This window comes from Rhineura floridana, chromosome 2, assembly GCF_030035675.1.
Source record: "Rhineura floridana isolate rRhiFlo1 chromosome 2, rRhiFlo1.hap2, whole genome shotgun sequence".
Taxonomy (NCBI): domain Eukaryota; kingdom Metazoa; phylum Chordata; class Lepidosauria; order Squamata; family Rhineuridae; genus Rhineura; species Rhineura floridana.
The window spans coordinates 16,464,044-16,490,371 of record NC_084481.1 but is presented as its reverse complement, the minus strand read 5'-3'; the positions used below and the strand labels follow the sequence as shown (position 1 = coordinate 16,490,371).

Below are 26,328 nucleotides of genomic sequence, written 5' to 3'. Positions count from 1 at the left end.
GGGTGGGGTGGTTGGGGGCAGCCTAAGCCTAATGGGGCAATGTCCTGTTTGCTCTAATGCAGTGGTTCTTAAACGTTTTTCCACCACAGACTTGAAAATTGCTGAGGGTCTTGGTGAACCACTTAATAATTTTTCTGCCTGTTGCAGCTGCAATGTGCTGTGCTAGATGCTGTATCATCTTCAATTGTATTTTTATTGCTTCTTTTATTTCTTGTATTGTTTTGAATTGTATTCCTGTTCATATTCCCTAGAACTCAAATTGTAATACAATAAAATAAAATATAAGAAATGAAAAAAGCAATAAAAACAATTAAAATCAATATGAATATTTAATGTGGACATGCCGCGGACCTCTTGAATGAAGCTCATGGATCCCTGGTCATCCATGGAGCACAGTTTGGGAATCCCTGCTCTAATGGACAATCCTCCCTGGGTTCATCTGCACTAAGTTCCGCTTTTATACAATCTTCATTGCTGCTTACATCATTAGTTGCTGCCACTTTGAATCTGGAGAGGATTCACATCACTTACTGAGCAAAGCCAATAGCAGTAGAATTAAAATTGCAGGACTAGAGAGGAAAACTCGTGCAATGTCACCATATGGTAAACCCCTCAAAGTACTAAACTGATATGATGAATAATATAACAACTTGAATCTGTCCATAGAGAACCGTTTTTAAAAACGTACTGGTCTCTAGTAAAATAACTTCCAAGAATTCAGGTTGTCCACCAAACCACATGGGAATGTAGACAGAAAAACAGTGAGACTTAGGGATGGATCAGCCTCCTGCCATTCTGTTTCCTATTTGTATTTGTTCCTTCCTCAACCTGCTGCATCCTGTTCTGCATAAATGTGCATTTTTTAAAAAAATGCACCAAAAGCCCCGATTCCCCCCATGGTATCACTTTTTTAAATAAATGTCCAAAGTGTCTGGGAGAGTGGGGATGTCACCTTGCCCTATTCAAGGGAAATGTTCAGTACCATTTTTGAACCATGCAGGTGGTGCAGCAGTAGTTGGATTTTTAGCTGCTTCGAGCATTGCCAAGCATGTAAAAACTATAAATTAAGAGAGAGGTGGAAAAAAGTTGAAGGCAACCTTTGGACCACATCATTGAATTGTAAGTAGCAGCTCAAAGAAGTATTAACTAATCTGTAGGCAGCAAAGATGATCAGGGGACTGGAAACAAAGCCCTATGAGGAGAGACTGAAAGAACTGGGCATGTTAGCCTGGAGAACAGAAGACTGAGGGGAGATATGATAGCACTCTTCAAGTACATGAAAGGTTGCCACACATAGGAGGGCCGGGATCTCGATCATCTCAGAGTGCAGGACACGGAATAATAGGCTCAGGTTGCAGGAAGCCAGATTTCGACTGAACATCAGAAAAAACTTCCTAACTGTTAGAGCCGTATGACAATGGAACCAATTACCTAGAGATGTAGTGGGCTCTCCGACACTGGAGGCATTCAAGAGGCAGCTGGACAGCCATCTGTCAGGAATGCTTTGATTTGGATTCCTGCATTGATCAGGGAGTTTGACTTGATGGCCTTATAGGCCCCTTCCAACTCTACTATTCTGTGATTCTATGTACAAATGCATTCTGATCTGCACAGTTGTCCAGGAAGTGCAGATCAAGTCAGTATGCTCCCAGATATGGAATGAACAAATGTCTCCCTTGTCCCGAGCAAGATTAGACTAGAACTGCATATTATGTTACACCAGTACTTCTGTACAAACTGGGTGCTCTCCTTTAACTCCCAACAACACCTGGAGGGCCACAATTTCCCAAGCCCTGATCTAGACCACCTTATCTCTGACCTCATTTTGTGTGTTCCAACCCTGTGCCAGCCCCAGATGTTGGATTGGACTTGCCATGACATCCAGACTTGGACAAAATTTTAATTTTGGTGCTCTGAGCAATATGCAGAGCACAAATTTCCACTGGATTTGGGCAGGCAAAAAGGGCTGCAGAGGAAGTCTCACTCCCTAGATAGTAATATTTTAAATAACAACAAAATGTTGTGCAATTCCCATAATATTTTAGAAGTGATTCAGTAATAGGCAAAAAAAATTGTGGTTTAAGAACGTACATGTAGCCCACAGATATTTCTATCAAACTTTAAGAAGCAGGGAAATTGGGCAGCTATATTGAATGCACCAGGGGAGCAGGAGACCTGACCTCCTCTCTGAGATGTTGTACTCTCCTACAAATTTGTCAAAATGTGAACACCATTTGGGTTAGTCTTTCACAATCCAATCCACTTTATGTGTAGCTTGGAAGAATTTGGTAGTGTGTGCCTCTGAGCATATGGTGAGTGGTGACAACACCTGCCATCTCCAAAGATGGAGAATTACAGTTTTGTATGTTTGTTGGAGTTTTATTTTTTATTTATTTATTTATTGTACTTTTAGACCGCCGTTTAGCGACAAGCTCTCAGGGCGGTGTACAACAGAATAAAACCACATTAAAATAGAGGTGAATGAGGGTACAATACAACTATAAAAACATTTTAAAAGCAAGGTGAAGACAAAGATTAAAATAAGATTACAATTACAATTAAAATTAAGATTAAAATGCCTGGGCAAAGAGGTAGGTCTTTACCTGGCGCCGAAAAGATAACAAAGAAGGTGCCAGGCGTATCTCGTCAGGGAGGGCGTTCCATAATTCGGGGGCCACCACTGAGAAGGCCCTAGATCTAGTTATTGCTCTCCGGGCCTCCCTATGAGTTGGAACCCGGAGAAGGGCCTTCGACGTTGAGTGTAGCGAACGGGTAGGTACATAGCGGGAGAGGCGTTCCACCAGGTATTGCGGTCCGATGCTGTTAAGGGCTTTATAGGTAAGAACCAACACTTTGAATCTGGCCCGGAAACATATTGGTAGCCAGTGCAGTTGGGCCAGGACAGGTGTTATATGGTCAGATTTTTTAGTCCAAGTAAGAACTCTGGCCGCAGCATTCTTCACCAGCTGAAGTTTCCGAACCGTCTTCAAAGGTAACCCAACGTAGAGTGCATTACAGTAGTCCAATCTAGAGGTTACCAGAGCATGGATAACTGTGGCGAGGTTCTCCCTGTCCAGATAGGGTCGTAGTTGGGCTACCAGCCGAACTTCTTTACTTCTTTTCTGTGTTACTACTGTTTCTACAGAGAATCTAACCTAGAAAATTATATTTCTCTCATTATTCATCCTAGAAATCTGTGTCAAATTTATTTTTATTAATTTCAAAGCCTTTTTATTGGTCAATGTCATATGATGGTGAAGACAGCCTTTTGTGTTTCAAACTGGAGGTTATGCTCTATTTCTATTTTGGGTGCATTAACAGTTGAATCTGAACCTGCAGTTTGATGTAAAATCAGACTGATTACAATATGTTGCTACTTCAGGAATGACTCTAGCTGTTGGAAAAAACCAAACTTAGCCTGCCCAAGATGCATTTCAGCTTGTTATGCTTAAACTACTCCACGTAAGGCAAGGTGGACATGGTCAATTAAAAACATAGAGCAAACCTAGAATTTTGCTAGAATATATTTCACCAGCATACATGCCCACTTCATTCTTGCCTTGAAGAACCCACCTGCCTCCTCTGCTTTCTCAGTGGTGGCACACTCCGTTTGTGTAGTGCTGTCCCAAGGGAGGCTTGCCTGGCACCTGCGTCATTCTCTTGAGTAGATCAAGCAAAGACCTTTTGGATTTCTCCCAAGGTTGTTTAACCTTTGCTGAAATTGTTTCAGTTCTGCCTTTTATCTATTGTTTCATGTTGTGTGGTTCTGTTGATGTTTTAGATTTCATTGTTTCTTTGTTTTCTAACTTGGCAAGTAGACTAAAGAAACTGTCAGTGAAACCAGTGATGCTAACTGATTGCAGTTAAGTAAAGCAGCAAATGCCTGGTAATTTTAGCTCTTAATCTGAGAGCCCTGACTTAACCAATAAAATATTTTATAGGAAATTGGTATAGATTCCCTGACACAATTACAGAATTCATAATATATGCTAATATTCAACTGGGGTATTGAGTTATAATGGCTATGTAGTGAAAACAAGAAAAATAAGAGGGATGGAAAACCCAAAGTTTTCATAAAGAGGAAAAACCTTTAGAGACAGAAACCTAAGTGGGAGCTGGGGAAATGTAAACACAGTTGAAAGAAGCTGAGCATGCTCAGCAGCCACAGGATCCTCAGATACTTTTTTGGGGGGGGAAGGGGAATACAAAACTGGAGAGGGATGATGGAATGGAGTATCCTCACTTCATAGCCTTGTGGCGAATATCCAGTGTAGTATAGCATCCTGAAAAAGGGCATGAAACCTTGAACAGAAGCACTCCACGCTGCAATGCTTTGCTGTAAGTCCCACATGTTCTAACTGAGAGGTGAGGAACCTCAGACTTGGGGGCCAAATGTGGCCCTCCAGGCTTCTCTATCTACCCCTAGGCCACAACTCTCATTGGCCCTGCTTCATACCCCAAGCATTTTTGCCAGGCTGGAATGTATTCCTTGACATCTGAAAATGCCTCTAGCTTGTTTGGATGGAAGATAGAGAGGAGGATGTATGTGGAAACTATCCTACTGTCCAAAAGTAAAATTTACATTCATTGCTCTGACTACTTTGCCTCTGGCTTCATCTATCACTGGCATGTGACCCTCAGAAGGTTGCCCACAAGGGAATGTTCCCCTTGGGCTGAAAAAGGTTCCCCACCTAACTAATGGCAAATGAAAATATATGGCTGAAAATATAACACCACAGAGAAAGCCAAGAATTCTCCTTTATTTTGTCAAAAATAATAATGAGCTTTTGTCCCCTTGGGTACTACCAAACAACCCCTCTGACTCCTGGATTACTACATTTTTTGTAAGCTACATTCTGGCAACTTTTGAATCAAAGGATGATATAGGCAGACTTCACCCACCTTGGAATGGAATTATTTCTGGTTTTGGCAAGTTTTCCAACACACCAGTTTTTGCGGGATATAAAGTATGACAGAACTACAAGAAAAGCTTTCTTGCTAATATTTTTCTAAGGACTGCTGATGCTGCCAACTCCTCCTATTTTAGTCTTCCAACAAAATGTCTTAATCTCCCTTTCTACCTCCCTTTGTAACAACTCTGTTTCAAAATGCAGGAATTTGAAACACTGCCTTACAACAGAATTGATTCATAAAAAAAACCCAAGGCAAGAACATTTCAATTGCCTAATTTAAATAATCAAGTGACATTTTCAATAATCATTTATCTAGATAGGAACTACTTGTTTAAAATCTTATGTGACGTGATCCACTTAACTACTACTTTTCCACAAATCTCTTGCCATAAAAGAAAATTATTTTCTGACAGACTATTCTTGAGCAGCAGAATTTAGCACATTAGTAAAGTACCTAGGATTACTATCAGATGCAACTCTGTTGATGGGTAGATCTGCCAACAAATCTCCTCTCTCTCTCTCTCTCGCACACGCACGTGCACACACACACACACACACACACACACACTGCTCTATGAACCCATTTTCATAGCATCAGAGGCAGATGCTATATCACCCAGGTTATATTTTAAACAACCCACACACGTAAAGACCAACTTCAAATCTCACTCTCCATGTTTGCTCAGTCTCATAAGCAGACAACTGCTAGATAACAGACAATGGAATTATTATTCATTTTTGTAACATCCAGCAGTTACAGGCACTACGACTTAAGTCAGCCATAATAGGGTGAGGGCCCTTATTCAGAAAGTGCCGTGTCTGTAGAACAAAGTTAATTACTGCCAACACCACCCGTCTAAAGTGTTGTTCAAATTTTAACCTTCATCCACCAATCTAATTCAACACAAACTCCAGGTCCTTTTCTTCCAACCACCACTATACATTTGCTTGTAGAGTGTTCCTCTCTCAGTTCCCATTGTAAATCAATTGCTTTATGTATTATACAGCCTTGAGAGTGGCTGTATACTATAGTCAGCATGGATTTTTCACATTCCGCAATGTTAAACTGAAAATACCACCCATGCCATTCTGATACTTCCCATCAAGGCTGTGGAGTCGGAGTTGGAAGCAATTTTGGGTGGAGTCAGAGTCGATAGAAATGTACCGACTCCGGCTTCAAAATAAAATTAATATTTTAATATTAATATTTTAACATAACTCAATATACATTTGCCATTTATGAAGGAGTCAGAATCGGACAGTAGAAAAATAGAGGAGTCGGAGTCAGATAGTAGAAAAACAGAAGAGTCAGTGTTGAAGGTTTGACGTACCGACTCCACAGCCCTGCTGGTAACTTGAATTGCAAAGCATCCCTCAATACTATAACTCCTGGTGTATTTTTCAGGGGGAGCATGTTGTTCCAGATCAGTTTGGATTTGTGTTTTGCTGGAAAGCTTTCCATATGGACCATCTATATATGCAAATATATGTTAGTTGTAAGTAGGAAAAATAGCCATCAGCTGAAAATTTGGCAGTACAGATTAAGACTACTAGTAAATCTAATTTTAAAGCCTTTGATTGATTACATTTTGTAACATTGTTAAATCAAAGTGCCATTTATAAATGCCTGTCTCATAGCATCTGAAATTAAATATGCATCAGATAAAATTGTTATAGCCTAACAGCCATGAATCTTGTGGACTAGTTTGCGTAGATGGTTCTAAAATGTTAGTCAGTAACCCCAGTGTTTTTTGTCTAATAATGTTACTTCTGGAGTGTAAATCCAGATGGCCATAAAATGAAAAGGGGAATTGGCTGCTTTACTTTTTTGTGTTAGAATCTTTGATATCAGCTGTCTTTATCTTTCTGTTCACTTCTGAAATTGTGAACCTGTTGTCTTGTTGGCAAACAGACTGTCAGGTTCAGATGCTGTTTTGCAGTGCCCAAGCTCTGCCTTTTCATGCAGTTTGCCATTATGATGGAGACTCATTTTACATGGGTAGTGTTCAAGTAAAGTCCTGCCTATATAGGAGGTGGGTTCCTCTTTGTGTTTGGGAGGGAAGTGGAGAGGGGGAGATTTTATGGCCTTGCTTGTGATGAATTGAACAAACACACCCTGCCCCATGTATGATGCAGGAGCAGATATTTCTGGCACTCAGTGGAAGGAGAGCAAGAAATCCTGCGCAGTACAGAATCAAACGGCTACCAGGGGTGAGGACCTTGTGGCCTTTCAGATGTTGTTGAACAAAAGCTTCTATCATCCCAGACATTTGGCCATGCTGGCTGAGGCTGATAGGTGATGCAGTCCATCAGCATCTAGGGGCCACAGGCTCCCTATCCCTGCCATAGAGACTCACATTTCCTGCCCACCTCTTTCAGCTCAGAAAACTAGATCCTAAGTCATATGAAGGCTTCATTCAAATCATAGATGCACTGGAGTGCTACTATAGCATACTTAAGGCTTGGCTTGTGGCTCACATTGGCCATCAGTATGTTAATCCCTGTGTGTGAAACTCCCTTTTTGAAAGGAACACTCTGCAATCCCTGAGAGAGCTAAATATTTTCCAAGCTTGACTTTGGCTTAGGGAGTACTGACTCATCACAAAGTTTTCGCTATGACCACTTCCCAGCTCAGTAAACCTGCCGTCTAGTTCTGGAACCTTCCCCACTGCCTAGGTCACTTCATCACTCTTCACACAGACTGCTAGTTTCTGCTCTTCACTACCTTCATCCTGCTCGTCTCTCCCATGTTTTCATAGCCCCTGTTGCAGCTTGGGCACCCTACTTGTCACTGGTATCCTGCCAACATCCATTTCTAGAAAGCTGAGACTGGGTTTTGCTGAAATAACACAACCAAGTCCTACAGAGTCTTCAGCCTTGCAAAATGTGCCACATCTTCTGGTTGCTGAATGATGGGCAAAATGACTAGATGGAATGCTAACCAGTATTCTCCTGGAGATCGGTAACCTCCAACTTGTTGATAACAGGGGGCTCCTATCATAGCCCAAAGGCTGCTCTGGGTTTCCCCAACTACTCGCCACTTGGAGAAGTGCTCTTTATTGGTTTCAGCACTTATAAGCAAACATAGGTGAACTGGACTTAACTCAAGTGGCTTTCTACTGTTTATTGGGTGTTCTGCTGAGTGTATTGTCAGTGGTGGCTGGTGCCCACTAGACCTAGTAGGACTGCTATGGGGAAGTGGCCAAGTTTTTATTTTCTCACCATTCTCCTCCCCTTGCAAGCATACTGTGGATACTATAGCATTCTAGTTTTGCATATAGCACCTAAATAAACTGTAACGTGTCTCACTTTGGTTCAGATGGATTCTGGCTGCTGTCCCTGTGCTCCTGCTGTGCAAAGAAATAGTGGACACTTAAACATTGCTGTTTTAATTATATTGAGCACCTAACAGAGCTGACGTCCTATGCTTGCTCTCATGAATGTACACACAGTTAAGTCATACCTCCTCAGCAGTGAACAGAAAACTAGATCCTTGCTCATTCAGTAATGCTCTCTTAATCCTGTTTTTTTTTTAAAAGAACCGCACACAAAGTGAGTTGCTGGAAACTCACATTTAGTAGGCACTAGTTCCACAGAATACAGTAGGATTTACTTCTGAATCAGATGAAGAAGATTGTGTTAGTAAACAGCAGTGCTTGGAAAATTCATTTTAAAAAGGAACAAAATAGTTCAAGTTCATCCAAATATACTTTTAGTTCACTTAGTTTAACAGCTGTTAAAGGCACAAGAGTGCTGCTCTCCCCCAATACCAACCCTAAACCATACAAAGAACTCTAGTGAAGAGTGAAAAGAAAAGAAGACACACATTTGGGCAACTTGATAATATATTTTAAAGTAAAAGCTTATTTAAAATGAGCACCTGCAATTACATAAATGTAATGGTTAGGTTGTTGGGACTAGGACCTGGAAGACAGGGTTCAATTCTATACCCACTTATATAAACACAGTGGGGCTTACTTCTAAGTAAAAATAATAGGATTATTGAGTTACTATAGCTAAATCATACCTCTTCCCACACATGCCCTGTAATTGGATTACCAGTGTCAGGATATCTGTGTTGTCAACTACTCTCCTGCTCTGTTCTCCCCTAGCCCCCATCATGAAAGACACAGTCCTGGGTTCAGAAAGAAAATAAACATCTGGTCTTCTTCAAAGTACTCCTAAGGTTTTTGTTTTAATTAAAATAATTATAAGTTCTTGCTGTTATGCCTATGGGGGTTAATTATCTTGTAAAAACCTATATCAAATTTTCAGATACTTTAAACAAATGAAAATAAATTAAAAAGGTCTAGTCCAGCCCAGTCCATTCTTCGGGCAATTTGCTACCAAGAATCTCTTCTCCCTCCCACCCTGACAATAAAAAATATAGTTCCGGTCCAGCCCATGGAAAAAATGGATTGCCTCCATGCCACACAGCTATGATGCCAGCCAAACATGGGGGGGGGGGCAGTTTGCCACCAAGAATCTCTTCCCTCACCCTGACAATAAAAAGGCCTATTTTGGCCCATGACGAAACCAGGTTTCCCCCCTCCCTCTTGTGATGCTAGCCAAACATTTTTAGAGGCCATTTGCCACCAAGAAGAATCGTCTCTCTTTCTAACCCCCACAATAAATAGGGCCCACTTTGACCTATGAAGAAACCAGACCTGCTTTTAGAGTAGTTTACCACCAGTCCTCTCACTGATATGTCTCTATATATTTGAGCATCCTGCTCAGAACCAAAGTATGATTCTGATACAGGCTAAGACTACTAAGTCAGCTGCTCTTGAAGTAGTCTAAACTCTTCCCTAATTTGATATAGTGGCTGTGCTAGAGAAGCCTCTTAATAACAGATGGAGTACAAGCCTTCTAAGAGGGCTGACAAGGCAGCAGACCAAGGGGAGGGACCTCTTTGCCATAGCTACACTTTTGGATTAGGATTGGCTGAGTGGTGCACAGAGCTGATTGGTAAGAGAACAGTAGATTGACACAAATGTTTGCAGAGATTCTCTGAGTTCAAATAGAAGTATAAATTGTGTGTGGAATAAGATAGAGTGTGTGCCTTTGAGATTTTTTTGGAGGGGGAAATATAAAAATTGTTTGACATTCTCATTGGGAGGGCTATGCCCCCTGTAGCCGTAGTGGACCAGCCTCCACCGTGTATTGTTATCTGATTATTTTAGATTCTAAGAAGAATTAGTGACAAATTATTTGAAAAATCCAGGGACAAACAATGAAGCAGTTAAAAATAAAATGTGTTCAAAAATATAACAAATTTATGTTTACTTTGACTAGTTTTCTGACTTGGGAGAGATTAATTGATGGCGGTTCAATACATTGCTATCCTAGCCCATTCTTAAAGTGTGCAGCCAGTGTTAGTTCTGTGCATGCAGTCAGTAGGGTTTCTCTGAAGTTGTCCTATGAGAATGGAAGCAGAGATCTGATGATGGAGCCACATTAGACCTCTTCTTTTTGAGAGGTAAATCCCTCCATGACATCACTAATACACACACCTTAGCAGCACATTGGGGTGGGGACTAGGAATGGCATCTGATAGGTTGTATGATACTTCAGTTGTATTTAAATTAAAGGCAGGTAAGGGGAAAAATAATCTGTCTTCTTGCAGGGAGAAAGGAAGGCGTAAGGCAGAATCTTTAACTCTCTGCCAGTTTCGTATTTGCAGTGGTTATAAAATTTATATATTGACACTTCAGTCAGAAATAGAGTTCCAGTTGGTAGGTCCTGTTGTGAGTGATAGTTGGGGGGGGGCACTCTGGCACTGAATTTTGGGACTATTGAGAAGTATTCTTGGCTTTCAGTGGCTGCACAAATTAGCCAGCCCTGATTCCTGAGTTTCTGATAATCTTGATACAATCATGAAACTATTTTGGTTCCCTCCTAGGATCCTGTTACTCAAAGTATGAAGATGCTACAGTTCATCCAAAATACCTGACACATCCCCAAAAAGAGGATGCACAGCTAGTGTTGGTGTCTACGTTTGCCACTTTTCAAGATCAAAAACTTGCCTCTACAGACACTGTGGGTTCTTAGAGTAAACCTATTGAAATTAATGGACCTAAGTTAGTCATGCCTTTGATGACTCACCAGCTTGTGATCTTCAGACTTCATAGAATAGACATGTATCTTGCTCAGTGTTAACCTGTTCGGAGAAAGAAATTTGGAATTTGAAAGGTGCTTTAGTAACATTGGGTGCAGGGTTAAAATCTCCCCCCCCCATCACCAGTTGTGGTTGGGGTGAGAAGGTCAAATCAACTGTTAACTAGGATTCATCTTAAGGCAGCCTTTCCCGACCAGTGTGCCTCCAGATGCTGTTGGACCACAACTCCCATCAGCCTCAGCCAGCATTGCCAATGGTCAGGAAAGATGGGAATTGTGGTCCAACAACATCTGGAGGCACACTGGTTGGGAAAGGCTGTCTTAAGGTATAAAGATTTGCGCATATCTGTCTCCTTGATAGAAAACAGAGTAGGGTGTGAAGGCTGCCACTTCCCTTAGACTTCAGCAAAGAATTTACAACTTGCTACATTGTGGCAACTACTGAGAGGAGAACATTCAATTTGTTTAAGATAATTGACCTTCAGAATGCAAAGTTGTAGGGTTGGATTGAGACTGAGAACCAGTTGGCACGTTGTGATAAGCGAAAAGGTGGCTTACTGGGAACAAGGAAATAATGTCTACCCTCCTATCTCCTTCAGAAGCTGGGTGGAAAAAAAACCAGCGTGTTGGCTTAGGAACAAGGAAGGAACACAGGAATCTGCCTTATATAGAGTTTGAACATAGTTCCATTGTTTACAGGTGTTGCTTACATCAAGGGTCACCAACCCGTCATTCATAGGCATGTGGTGCCTTGAAAGGCTTTCAGTGGCACCCTCAGCAGGTAGCTCAGAAACTGAGCTTCATTTTTTTTTTTAAAAAAAAGTATCTAACCCTCCTAGAAAGAAAATTATGGAGCAAAATGTGCAGATACCCTTCTAAGTGATTTATGTGAAGTGAGCCAGCCTGCCTGCTCCTGCCTCTCATTGTTTTCTAACCAACAAGTGAAGTCAGAGCTGTGATTGATAAGTGAGTTGTTTGGACACCAGGTAACAGAAAACCTGGGGTCTTAAAGAGCTGTTTTGCTCTTTTTTCTTAGTCATTGGAATCTCCATAGTTTGCCTTTCTTTTTTCCCTAGCAGCCAGGATGCATCTTCTTGTCCTGGGTTTGCATGAGGACAGATAGTGCCTAGAAATTATTTTCTGCAAATACTACTACACAGTTAAGTGTGGATGAATGTTAAAGAATCCCTCTCCCTGCAAAAGGCAAATATAAAAACATTTGCAGGAACTAAAGACTAGCGAGTAATTAAAATTCAATAGATAGTTAACTTACGAATGAATGAATGAATGGTTAACTTACAGTACAATGGTACACATGTCTACTCAGAAGTAAGTCTATTTGTGTTTAATGGGATTTACTTCCTGATAAGCGGATAAGGATGACAACCTAGGCTTCAGTTTAGGGTTGGCATTGGGGAAAACAGGACCGAGCCTTTAACAGCTGTATGGCAGGCAGAAATTCAACTGATCAAGCCCTTTCTCATATGGAAATAAAATTATAGGAAAAGCTTCACCATGAGTACTCTCTTATTTTGTTACTCCGCCAACCCCATTTTGTGTTAAGCCATGCCCCATGACAGCCATTTTGTGACTGGTGCCTGCAGCAGTCTATCAAAAGTTGAAATGTGCCCTCTGGTCTAAAAAGGTTAGCACCTCCTGTTAGCAGCTCTCTGGGATTTCAGGGAGGAGATATTCCCAGCCCCGCCTGGAGGTGCTAGGGATTAAACCTGGGACCCTACCACTGAGCTACAGGGAAGCATTACATGTGACAAAACAAGAAAGCTGCATATACTCCAATCTCAAAAACCATAACGGCAAACAAGTTGAGAAATGAAATATGTAACCAAGACTTCTCAAATACTGTACAGCTAAATATTTCAAATTTATAACCACAAAATGTAAAAACTAACCATAATACCTGAAAAATAGAGAAACAAGCTGTTATACATGATAAACACTCATGTATAACACAACCAAACTTGTTTTGTCCAAACTGTGATCATGTTCACTGAAATAATAACATCCAGAACTAGTATTTGCATTATACCACTGAGTTCAGGCTTAAACACATTTGGTTTGGGTTGTATGTTGGTCTTTATCATATATAAACATTTGTTTGCCTATTCTTCATGTATCAAGGTATTCGTTTTTAATTTTTTGTGGTTATAAAATTTCATATTTAGCTGGACAGTACTTGGGAAGGCTTTTTAACATATTTAATTTCCCAACTTATTTTCTGTAATTTTTGTATTATGTGAACTAGTTTGTGGTTTGTTTCTCTTCAGACAAACCACAGGAAGAAGCCAGTCTTCAGCAAGACTGAAGGCAGGTAACAGAAGGTAATAAATATAGAACAAAGTATTCTTTAACCACTCCTCCAATATATGCTTAAATTAATATTTTAACAATAAGTTATGCATTGTTTAACAAATTCTAGCAGCACAAAAACTAAATAGAACTGAACCAGATCTCATGTGCTCTTGTGTTTTTTGAGAAGAAACAAACCATGAGTGTTGGTTTGCGCGTAATACTAACCAGTGCTCTGGTTTGTTTCCACCCATTTGGGACAGCGAGGAGAAGGGCAGGTATAAGTACATAATGGACTTAAAATACCATTTACACTGGTTTGCAAACTCGGAACACAAATTAGAGCACAAATATTGGGGACACAGAAAAATATCAATAAACATATATTTCGAAGCATATACACAATCAGCTTATGAAAATGTGTTTCTCATATCATCTTCTAAAATTATTATAAACAATCATTACGCTTGATTGGTGTGTTCAGTCTCAGTAAATAGCCTGCACTTTAAAAATTAACAAATGTTGTGTTCTGCCCATCTTGCAGGGATTTAAATGTGTCAGTGTGTATGCAGAACTGCCAGTTTTAAAGCTTTTACCTCAGACGTTCCTCAGATACTCTTAATTTTTAATATTTGTCCTTAAACCCAATTACTGTAACTTCTTTCAGCAAAAGAAAGAAGTAGGAAATGACATTTTTGTACTTCTAACAGTCTTTTAAGGACTTTATTGCTCATGGAAGTGTGCTGTGCTGTGCTGTGTGTATCTGTATATCTAGAACAGACACATACACACACACACACACACATTATATTCGGGGAAGGGTTGCGACTCAGTGGTGGAGTGCATGCTTTAAAAAATAAAAGGTACCAAGTCCAATCCCCAGTAGGACATCTTCAAGTAGGACTGGGGGAGAATCCTGTCTGAACCTAGCGAGCCATTGCTGATCAGTGTAGACAAGGGATGGGACAGGTTCCCCACCTCTAGTATAGAAAATTTTGAACTAGTTGCACTAATGGTCTGCTACAGTATAGGCAGCTTCCTAAGTTCCTGTAAACAGTGTGTGTGTGTGTCTAACACACAAAATGTCATGCCAAGGCAAATAATCCAAGGAAGCATGTTGGTGTACAATATCCTATATATCAAATACAAATAAATCTCAGCTATTTATTAATTATATTTGTTTTGTCTGAGACCAGGTCTCTTTACCAATTTGATGTTAAACAAAGTTGGGGCAATCCTCATTTGAGACAAGCATATATTGGTTAGTTAAACTAATTTTCAGTTTTGTCAATTGACTTTCAAGTGATGTCCAGTAAATGAAAGGGAAAGAGAGTTATTACCTCCTGAAATGCAAAATACAACTCCTGAAATGCAAACTTTTGGCACTTCAATGATGTCAAAGGTTGGAGCTGGGCACATTGGAAAGGGCTATGTAATAGGCTGTGTTCATCAGGGTACACATCTGTTTTATGTTGTTTCAGATAACCTGTAGCAAAGTAATATATCTATACATGATTCCAAGCCAGCACAATTAAGATTCCATCTATATTATAAGTCCAGCAAAAGCTTTAAATGCATCTCAAACTGGAGAATCAAGTGTAGTCCGCTCATATAACACCTGTTCTGGCCCGTCTGCACTGGCTTCCTATTTGTTTCCGGGCTAGATTCAAAGTGCTGGTTTTGACCTATAAAGCCCTACACGGCATGGGACCGCAATACCTGGTGGAACGCCTCTCCCAATATGAACCTACCCGGACACTGCGCTCAACATCTAAGGCCCTCCTCCGGGTGCCATCCCATCGAGAAGCTCGGAGGGTGGTGACTAGAACCAGGGCCTTTTCTGTGGTGGCCCCCGAACTGTGGAACAGCCTCCCTGATGAGGTGCGCCTGGTGCCGACGCTACTATCTTTTCGGTGCCAGGTGAAAACCTTTTTATACTCCCAGGCATTTTAAAGTGTGTTTTAATAGCATTTTCATTATTATTTTGTATCCTGGATGTTGTTTGGTTTCTTTATTATTTGTTTGTTTTGTTTTTTGATTTATTGTATTTATTGTATTTATACATTGCTTGTTTTTATCTTTTTGTACACCGCCCAGAGAGCCTTTGGGCTTAGGGCGGTATATAAATTAAATTAAATAAATTAAATAAATAAATAAATATCAAATCATGACTAGGGATGGAAAGATCTGTCAATTTTGGTTCTCTGTTTCTCAGGTTTCTAATGTTAAATTCAGTCCTACAGCAATTTCTGCAGCAATCTGCAGTTTTTAAAAAAATCCTCACAACAAGTCTCCATCATTTTAGTCAGAATTTTTCCAAATAAACACATTTTTGTAGGCAGTTTTGACAGAGGTACACATTTTTGGAAGCCATTTCTCATCATATGCCTTTTTCCATGTTATTTTCACTCATTTTTATGCACACTTTCCCCTAATATATGCATTTTTGTAAATATTGCTTAGTTGGCGAGCTGCATCCCAAAATTCTAATAAATGCGAATTTCGAAGGATGGCTGCATTTCGGTTCTCATATTGTTTTGGAAAGTGCAAATTTGATAAATTCTGCTTGAAATGCAAACTGAATCAAAATTCTCAGCAATCCCTAATCATGACACAGATAATACAATTATGAGATTAAGCATTTAGAAGGTATTCTCAAAAATGTTTACTCATTTTACAGATGGGAAATGCTGAGGCTGAGAATCTAGTCCATGAGTGAAGAACCTATACGCCTTTCTGTCTGTCTCTTGGGATTCTCCCCAGACCACACCCCTCACTGCCCATGCTCCATGCCCTCCTTGAGTGCTTATTAATGGCTGAAATGTATCCTTGAACTGTGATAATGCCCTTTTGATTGTCTGGATGGCGCTGTGTGTGTGTGTGTGTGTGTGTGTGTGTGTTGACCTCTGACTTTTTTGCCTGGCTTGAATGTAGCTATGTGATACTAATACTGAGCAGTATCAATAGTATCTACATTATATACAAATGTGTATGTAGTAAAGAGTGACATCGGTTGCTCCACTCACTTTTGCTTCTGGCCTTACCTACCATTGGCATGTGACTAAAGGAAGAGTGTAGTCTGAAGGAAGGAGAACTTAAAATCTATGCTAAGCAATCAGTGCAAGAAAATGAACTTAGCTACAGGTTTTTTAAAAAGAAATATACAGTCAAGCATTAAGCATCCTAGGAAGCACGCATGCTTCATAAACATGCATGCGCTTTCACATATCCTGTTATACCTATATACCCACATACTTGCTGTCAGAATCTTACATACCCACAGATGATACACTTGTTTCTTTCTCAAACTTTGCTGCTGTGCTGTGGGAGTCTCTGAAAATGATGGACAAAACAGATTCGGCATAGCAGGGGCTGGGTTGGCTTAATGGTGGCTGCATGTGAGCAAGGCAGGCAGACAGGCATGCTTTCTGCACTATTCTATTGATGCTGGTAGACCGAATGTCCTTGCTTCTGCTGCTCTGCTGGTGGCAGTCGAGAGTGGCCTTGAAAAGAAAACCAGTGGAACTGGGCAGGAAACACTATCTGTTCCCTCCCTTTCCTCGCATGAGGAGCAGGGAGAGGCAGACTTTCTGAAACCAACTTGCCCAGTAGTTTTCCAGCTGGTTGGCAATCTTAGGAAGAGAAGTGCTTGGGACTTTTAAAAAATGTGATTCTCTCTTAGTTGAAAGGACATGGTTTGTTCAAGTGTCAGCTGTGTTGTGATAACCATACTGTTGCCACTCATGATAATCTTGATACAGTTTTTTCTCATGTATTGGGATATAATGTTAACAACTTGGCAGTGGACAGGTATCTGCTTTGACTATGTTAGACATCCCAATGGTGTCAACACTGCACAGAAATTCTGTTTATGTGGATACTGTGTGTTTGATTTCACAGTCTTCTAGTTTAAAAAAAAGGCTAGTGCTAACCATCGAAATAGAAAATGTTGTGATATATCTTTGCATTAGTAACTATAAAATGCACAATCTAATGATTTTTTTAAAAATGAAGAAACTAGTCTAACATTAAATGCAAACAATTTTTTTCCATTTTCTTATGTGCAGTATGCTGAATCTTATAGGCTTTTTATTTACTTAGCCTGATTGACAGGATTATAAATGAGAGCTGTGTGTGGAAGCCTCTAATTTTTCATAAGTAAATGAATTAATTTATCATAGCGGCTGTGTGTTATTGCTGTCTCTGTGCCAGACTGGCCAGCTCCTTTTTGTTTTCCCCATTCTACCTTCTAAATACTGAATCCATGTCATTGTGTTTGACAGCTTTCCGATTCCCCTGTCACAAGCAATTTGGTACTAATCACATTTCCTTTGCTTAGTGTCAATGATACAGACCATGCATAATATTCCTCTGCGTCCACTTACTTATGTGCCATGCAGCTGAAATGTCTTGGGTATTAATCTGATGGAGCTGCTGCATTGAAATGCAAAATTGATGCTTGAACAGTAAGATAATGTGGTGTGGCAGATGTGCAATAGATAAGTGAGGTTCAACTAGTGATCTTTACCAAGCTCTGCTGCATTTTATTTATCAGTTTTGTGAATACCTCCTTTAAAAATGGAAGCTGCAATCAGTGCTGGTTCATTAGCGCTCAATTGTTAATGATAGAATTCTTTCTGTGTGGTCAAAACATGAAAGAATTAACTTCTCAGTTTTAGAAATGCATGCAATTAATTGTTAAAACATAACATGCCTATATTTACTGCTAGGCATCTTGTGAGTGGGCTGATAATGCAGTTTTACCCTAAAAAGAGATCTGTACATATTTGAGATAAAAATCAAACATTTTTCACATTTTGAATTGTTTTGCAGCTTTCTTCTTACATCTCGTGTGTACAGATTATTGTACACTAATATTAAAAGGTCTCACAATAATGGTATGCTGTCATAATTTTAATACAGTTGATCAGGTGTGGGGAACCTTTGGCCCTCCAGATGTTGCTGAACTACAAACTCCCACTGTCCCTGGCTATTAGCCATGTTTGCTGGGGCGATGGGAGTTGTAGTCTGGAGGGTCAAAGGTTCCCCACCCCTGTAGTAGATGCTGTGGATGTCCTATATCTGTTGCAGTCCTGTAGGAAAGATTACAAAGAGGATTTTGGAGAGACTGTTTAATACACATTTTCAATTTGACTAAGTACACTTTTCTTTATATTTCTTACTACAAAAAGAAATAGAAGTCTCTTGGCTTTTAAGTATGAAGCACTGTTTGTTGTAGGATATAGGGGGGAAATGAATATGAACTACTTTTAAGTCTTTTTAAAGGTTTCTGCATAGTTTGCATTTTCCTAAAAGTACTGCTACTTGGCTCCTCTTAACATTATTCCCCAGGTGTTATGGAGGAGTCCAGCAAAATGTGCATCCTCTAATGGTAACGTTGAAAATTAGGACAACTTATGTACTCATGAGTTTTTAAAAATGTGCATGTGTTTCTTTTGTTACATAAAGACCAAGCTTGGAGCCACTTGAACACAGCTTGGAGCTTTGAAGCACAAGGCCTTATCAAGCACTGTGGCCTTGGTCTCTAAGTTACTTTCTACACTGTAGTGGGCAACCTTTGCTCACGTGGCCAGGTGTTATTATTGTTATTTTATTATTGTTGTTTATTTCTACCCTGCCTTTCAGCCAAAAGACCCTCAAGGCGGCTTACAAAAAAACACAAATATAAAAATAGATCAGTACATCAATAAAATACATAAATACATCAAAATACATCAATAAAACAATACAATTTACAGTAGCCAATACATAAATAAATAAATGTGGGTGAGAAGAAGGATGGACACAGAAGTCCAAAGAAATGGATCTTGAGGGAAAGACCTAGAGGAGAGATCCTTTCTCCATGATGACCAAGATGATGGGTTAGCGACGCCATACCAGTCAGAGTGGATTTTAGTCCAGCCACCACTGATTGCCCCAACCCAGATTATCAAAGGGCACCAGTCTCTTTGCTCCGGGGTAGTCAGCGGTTGCAGCAGCTGCTGCGGCTTCCTCTCCAGCTCCTGCATCTCCTCCTGCCCCGGCGGCGGCGGCGGCGGTGGCTTGGGCAGGCCTGGTGTATGGGCTGCTTGAGGCTGACGGTGTACTCCCCCGCTGCTCAGGTGGGCCTCCAGCCAGTGCACCAAGGTGGCATGATGCCAAGAGAAGAGCGGCTCGGCCGGGGAGCCTCACGCAGGTAGGCCGCCTCCTCCCGCAGCTGGGCTTGGCGATGTCAGCGAGGAAAGCACCGCGGGCTGGAGGAGGAAGGCAAGGTCGATGATGTCTCCATGGCGCCTGGCGGAGGAGCCTCGTTGTTGGCAGCTCTATTTCAAGCGGCTCCTTCTCCCGTCTCGCTCCAGAGAACAGAGGCCCTACAGATGTTGCTGGTCTTCATGGTGCAGCCGGTGGAACCCCTTTCCCTCCTCCTTCATTTGAATATGCGCGCTTGTGGATCCAGCCTTCTTTCACTAGTGCAACTTCATTCATAGTCTTCTTATATGTTTCAAGGCTGAATTCTGCCCTGACAGAACAGCCCTATACATGTTCCACCCTACTGTTGTTGATCTTGCCCCCCCCACAGGTGAGATATGAGGGGAGTGGGTGTTGTATGCCAACCAGGCTTGTAGGTGTGGTCTGCATTGCCTCTTGTCTTTGGCCTTGCTCCCATCTATCCTGTTACCTATGCTGACTTGCTGGGGGACTCTGTTTGAGGCAGCAAATGTGCATGTACACTCAGCCTTGTCCGCAGTGCAAGCCCTTGCTCTTTTATAGCTCTGTATTGTAGCTGTTTTTCCTATAGGAGTGCCAAGCTTATTTGGCTGTTTGTAGCTGCATACTTGCTCCAAGTTGGCTCAGAGGACAGAAGAAGTTTGCTGCATGCATGTAGGCAGTGGCACTGTAGCCAAGACTACTTTTCGGGCAGTTTTGGAGACAGACTTAGATGGGCAGAACTTTTCGTAGAAGGAAGGAGCCTCAAACATCAACACCTTTGAGTAGCAATGAGGGTTAAAAGAGATGGCATGTGTTGTGTGGCTGGTAGCTTTTAGCTTGGAGGCTTTTATAGACAGTTAAGTCTAGCCCAGAAGAGGTGTTACACAACATGAAAATAATAGTTTTAATCAGATAAAATAACTGATGGAGGAAAACTGCCCTTAGTTTGCATTGCTGGAAGTACCAGAGTCCCATAAAACATAATAGTGAAAGGAATATAGTAGGGGCATACAAAGATCAGTCCCCTTTTTATCAAAAGAAAAAGGCAAAAATGTTGAAAAGGGGACGGATAAACTTTCCTGTAAGGGGGAAAGGAAGGATCTCTTGGGCTTGGGGGCTGGAAGAGGCCATGTCTCTGGGAAGCAGGAAAGGGGGTGGCAGAAAGTCAGTGAGAGAGAGAGAGACAGATAAGAGGGTGCCAGACAAAGTGAAATAAATGGGGTGGCTCTGCCCACTGCCATCACACAGCCCCTGACAGATTGCCAAGGAGAATGTGGTCCTTGGAAGGAAAGAAGCACACCCCTGCTGTGCACTAGTATTTTAAACTATCTTCAGGCTAAGAAGTGATGCCCTTAGGCAAAGGGAGTTTACCTGCAAATGGTTTCTATCTCGTGTCAATACCATCCTCTTCACACATACCCTTCTCATTGTACAAACCTTGGCTATAGGTTGTGGGTTGGTGAGGAAAGCCTAGCCTGGGTTCGGACTACATGCTAAACTAAACCTAGGTTTAGCTCAACGTGGCACAGCTGGAAGAAGGATGGAAGGAGCAAAGTGGCTGCAAGCTCTTCTCCAGGAGCCTGCAAGTTCATGCAGTCCCAGTAAGTCATTATTTGGCTTACACTGATATGGTTTGCATGACACTGTAAGATCTTAACTCCTCTGCGGGCTTTACATAGGCGTGATTTGTTACAATAGATAATTGTGTTCAGCTTCTCCATTATATCATCTTACTTTGAAAATAGGGTAGTCTTCTAGTCTTTTGTGTTGATTCTATAAGTGCAAAAGTAGTATTGAACTTGAGTTGAGCTTTGCATCATTCCTTGATGAGTGTTATATTTGGACACTAGATGGAGCAAGTGGGGGAATGCCTATAACGATGGAAACCTTGTATACCGAGATCCAGAACCTCCGAGTGACTACGCAAGCCCTGCAAACCGAGAACCAGAACCTTAGAACTGCGACACAAGCCCTGCAAGCGGATAACCAGAATCTCCGAGCCTTGATTGCGCTAGTTCAGACTGCGCTGCTAGGGGCGTCGGCAGCCCCTGTCAAATCTCCAGTGAGACTCCCCGTTCGATACGGGGGCCAGAGTGAACAGTTTGCCACGTTTCTAGCCCAATGTGAGATGTACATTCAGGTGCGCAGAGCTGAGTTCCTGACTGATGATGCGAAGGTGGCGTTCATCATCAGTTTACTAGAAGGTGAAGCGGCCAAATGGGCTACCCCGTATCTGATCCGCAACAACCAGATACTGTGACAGTTTGATGCCTTTAAGAATGTGATGGGGGAGATGTTCTGAGACCCCCAGAGGAAAGAGATGGTAGTCTGCCAGCTAGGGACCCTGAGACAGAGAAAGGGATCCTTGGGAGCGTACACCAATGCTTTTCGCATCTTGTCGCAAGAAACAGAGTACAACGACCCCACTTTGATGTACTTTTATAGAAATGGACTGAGTTCAGAAGTTTTGGACGAACTGGTGCGCTCCACACACCTCGACACCCTGAGGGTTTTGATTCAACTGAGCCTGCAGATAGACAGCCGTCTGGAAAGAAGGAGGTTGGAACGGCGGATGGAAACTTCCTGGGCCCAGGTTGCTGCTCCACTGCCCCATGCGCATCCTGTACCCAACCCGGGTGTCACTACTGTCTCGGGAGAGGAGCCCATGCAGATTGGGGGGGCTAGAGTGCAGTTGATGGAGGAGGAGAGGGAGAGGCGCCGGAGGGAAGGCTTGTGGATGTACTGCGGGAAGCCGGGACACCTCGCTCAAAACTGTGCAGCCAAGACCGGGAGACCCCAGCCGCCAGAAAACACATCCCAGCTCTCATAGAGGCTAGAGAGTTTGGGGTGCCACAGACACTGAGCCTCCACCACGACCCCTTCCATCCCAAGGTGCCCTCCTGTTACCCATTCGCATCACCCTACCCTCAGGCGAGAGTTTCTCTGCCAAGGCTATGATTGACAGCGGAGCATCTTCTTGTTTCATGGACCGAGAATTGGCACGACACCACGCTATCCCCACATGAGAACTGAGTCAGCCGTTGGCAGTGGAAACTATAGATGGCTGGCCTCTGAAGTCTGGGGGAGTAACCTGAGTGACTGAGGCTTTGGAAGTGATGGTCCCTGGACATCGGGAAGACCTGTTGTTCTATGTGGCGTCCTTCCCTCGCTTTCCGGTGGTGCTGGGCATGCCTTGGTTGGTCTGGCACAACCCCACAATCTTTTGGGATGAAGCTGTGGTGGTTTTTACCTCCAAGTACTGCCATCAACACTGCCAGCCTGAAGACAAGCCAGAGGTGTTAGCAGGGGTGCCTTCCCCAAGGAAGATAACTTTGCCTGCCAAGTATGGGGGCTTTCGGGACGTATTCGACAAAAAGGAAGCGGAACAACTCCCTCCTCACCGGCCCTATGATTGTGCCATTGATTTGATGCCTGGGGCGTGCATCCCTGCCGGGCGGATCTACTCTCTATCCGAACCAGAGTTGGCAGTGTTAAGGGAGTTTCTGGACACCAACTTGAAGAAAGGCTTCATTCGCCCTTCGCAGTCCCCAGCTGGGTCGCCACTGCTGTTTGTTAAGAAAAAGGAGGGGGGGAGCTCCATCCGTGCAGTGATTATAGAGCCCTCAACCAGATCACGATCCCCAACAGTTACCCCTTGCCGCTCCTCAGGGAAATGCTGGAGTGGCTGCGTTCCGCCAAAATTTACACGAAACTGGACTTGAGAGGAGCTTACAATTTGGTGCAGATCAAGGAGGGCGATGAGTGGAAGACTGCGTTCAAGACCCGTTACGGTCAGTATGAGTATCTAGTTATGCCATTCGGATTGTCGGGGGTCCCTGGAGTCTTCCAGAGTTTCATGAATGACATCTTCAGGGACTTTGTGGACCGCTTTATGATCGTGTATCTGGATGATATCTTGATTTACTCGGATACCCCAGAAGAACACGGTGCACATGTGCATGCAGTGTTGCAGAAGTTACGGGAACACCGCCTTTACGTTAAGCTGGAGAAATGTGGGTTTGACCTGACCACTTTGGACTTTCTGGGGTATCGGGTCTCTCCAGCAGGATTAGAAATGGACTCAGAGAAGGTCTGTTGCATTCTCATGTGGCAGCCCCCCAAGACCAAGAAGGATTTGCAGCGCTTCTTGGGGTTTGCCAATTATTACCATCGGTTCATAGCAAATTACTCCAAGCAGACTGCGCCGCTCACGGATTGCCTGAAGGGCTCAGGACCTTTCCGCTGGACAGAAGCTGCCCAGGAGGCCTTCGAGAACCTGAAGCAAAGGTTTGCCACGGAACCCATTCTACAACATGCAGATCTGGCACTCCCTTTTGTGGTAGAGACAGATGCCTCAGACATAGCAATCGGAGGCGTCCTTTTGCAACCTGCCCAGAAAGGGGGAGGACTGAAACCTTGTGCCTACTTTTCCAGAAAGTTAACCGACTCTGAACAAAACTACACCGTGTGGGAAAAGGAGCTGTTGGCCATTAGAGATGCCTTTGAAGCCTGGAGCACTGTCTGGAAGGGGCGCAGCATGAAATTGAGGTCATCACGGACCATCATAATCTAGAGAGTCTACACACCACCCGCAAACTCAATCAACGGCAAGTGCGCTGGGCTCAGTTCTTCGCATGGTTCCATTTCAAAATCCATTATATATCCCAAGCGCAGAATAAGAGGGCTGACACCTTGTCTCGGAAACCTGAGTATCTGAGGGATCCCACCCCAAGACCGCTACAATACATTAATCCCCCTGAGAGGGGAGTGGTTGGGGCCTGCCAAGACTCCTGGGAGGCTGAAGTGCGTGAGGTGCAAAAACAGGAACCCTTCGCACAGGGGCAGCGGGTAGGAGTGGGTGCACAGCCCGAAACAGATCAGAAGGGCTTCACATGGAAGGATGACATACTGTACCATCAGGAGGCTATTTATGTGTCCTCCGGAGAACTGAGAGGCAGAGTGCTATGTCAGTGTCATGACTCCCCCACGGCCGGCCACTTCGGGGTCTTTAAGACCATTCAAGCTGTCACCCAGGAATTCTGGTGGCCCAAGGTGAAGGACATAGAGCATTACATCTGCTCCTGTCCCACTTGCATGAGGGCCAAACATGCCACTGGGAAGCTGTCGGGGCACCCTGGTGGATGATTACTATGGATTTTATTACAGATTTTCCCCCTTCTCAGGGGAAAACCACAGTTTTGGTGGTAGTTGATGCCTTCTCAAAAATGGCTCACTTCATTTCATGCGCTGGGCTCCCAAATGCTGAAGACACCGCCAAGTTGTACGTTCAAAACATGTACCAGTTGCACGGACTGCCACACAGCTTGGTTTCCGACCGGGGAACACAATTTACTGCGTGTTTTTGGCAAGCATTGTGGAAGTTACTGCAAAGTGAATTAAGACTGTCGTCCGCTCATTATCATCAAACGGATGGGCAGACCGAGAGGTTGAACGCAATCTTAGAACAATATTTACGTTGTTACGTGGGTTACCAGCAGGATAATTGGATGTCCTACCTGCCTTTAGCAGAATTTGCCTATAATAATGCTGTGCATTCGCACACGCAACAGACTCCTTTCTTCGCCAACTTTGGCTACCACCCCCGAGCGTTCCCTGCCCCAAAGAATAACCTCTCCGTCCCAGCCACTGAGGATTTCCTGCAAAAACTTCACGCTATGCAACAGCTACTCCAGGAAGAAGTGGAACAAGCCAAGGCGGATTACAAACGCGCAGCCGACCAGCATCGGCAAGAGGGAGCCCTCATTCAAGCGGGAGACAAGGTGTGAGTGTCTACACGCTATTTACCTATGCCTGGTCGGTGTCGTTAGTTGCAGGATCTGCATGTAGGGCATGGGTTCTCAACAAGGGGGGAATTCCCCCCCGGGGGCAATTTTAGGGTTCCAGGGGGGGAATTGGGACCACTATTCAGCAAAGTGTGATGTCCTGTAGATTATGTACAATCTGTAAAACTGTAGTTTGTTTTTAATTTAATCTGCGACATTCAATAAAGTTTATTGAATGTCACAGATTAAAATCGATTCTTGAACATGCAGCATTATTTTCATTTGCAAAATTAAATTATTATTTAAAGACCAGAAAGTGCTCCAAGAAATTCTGTTATAATATAAACTAAGACATTTTTCTCTCATGAGAAACACCACCGTCACTCGCGAAACGTCAACACGCTATGAGAGACTATCTTGGGAAGGGGGGAATTATATTCTGAACAATGGTGAAAGGGGGGAATGGAGCAAAAAAGGTTGAGAACCACTGGTGTAGGTCCTTGCGAGGTGGAGGCGCAGATTAACCCCGTGGCTTACAGACTAAAATTGCCTTCCAATTTAAAGATGCACCCAGTCTTTCACTGGGCATTACTGATGAAGGACGCCCCTCCCGACCCTCACTGCCCATGAGTCGAGCCCGCTCCGCCGCTGGTGGTAGATGGGGAGGAGGAGTATGAGGTAGAACAGATATTGGATTTGAGAAAACGCCGCGGGCGCCTTCAGTACTTGATTCATTGGAAGGGTTACAATCCATCAGAACGTTCGTGGGAAACAGAGGAGAACGTGCACTTTGGTGAGAGAATTCCATGAGGCTTACCCTGCAAAACCCAGACCTCGGGGTGGGAAGGGTTAATGCATGGAGGGGGGGATGATGTTGAGCCTCAGCTCTCCCAGAAGGGACAGGAAGGAGGGAGGCATGAATTTCAGGTGCCTCTGCTGCCAGGAGACACAGGAGACTTGGGAGTTGTTGAGTCTGAGCAAGACCTTGGGGAGGGAAG

At 42.9% G+C, this 26,328-nt stretch overlaps 1 protein-coding gene across 4 annotated transcripts in view; it reads left to right on the top strand.

Annotated features, from left to right (window-relative positions):
• The window catches only part of PARD3B (par-3 family cell polarity regulator beta), an 894,180-nt gene that overhangs the window by 141,377 nt on the left and 726,475 nt on the right, over window positions 1-26,328 (top strand). The gene's annotated exons all lie outside the window — the stretch shown is intronic.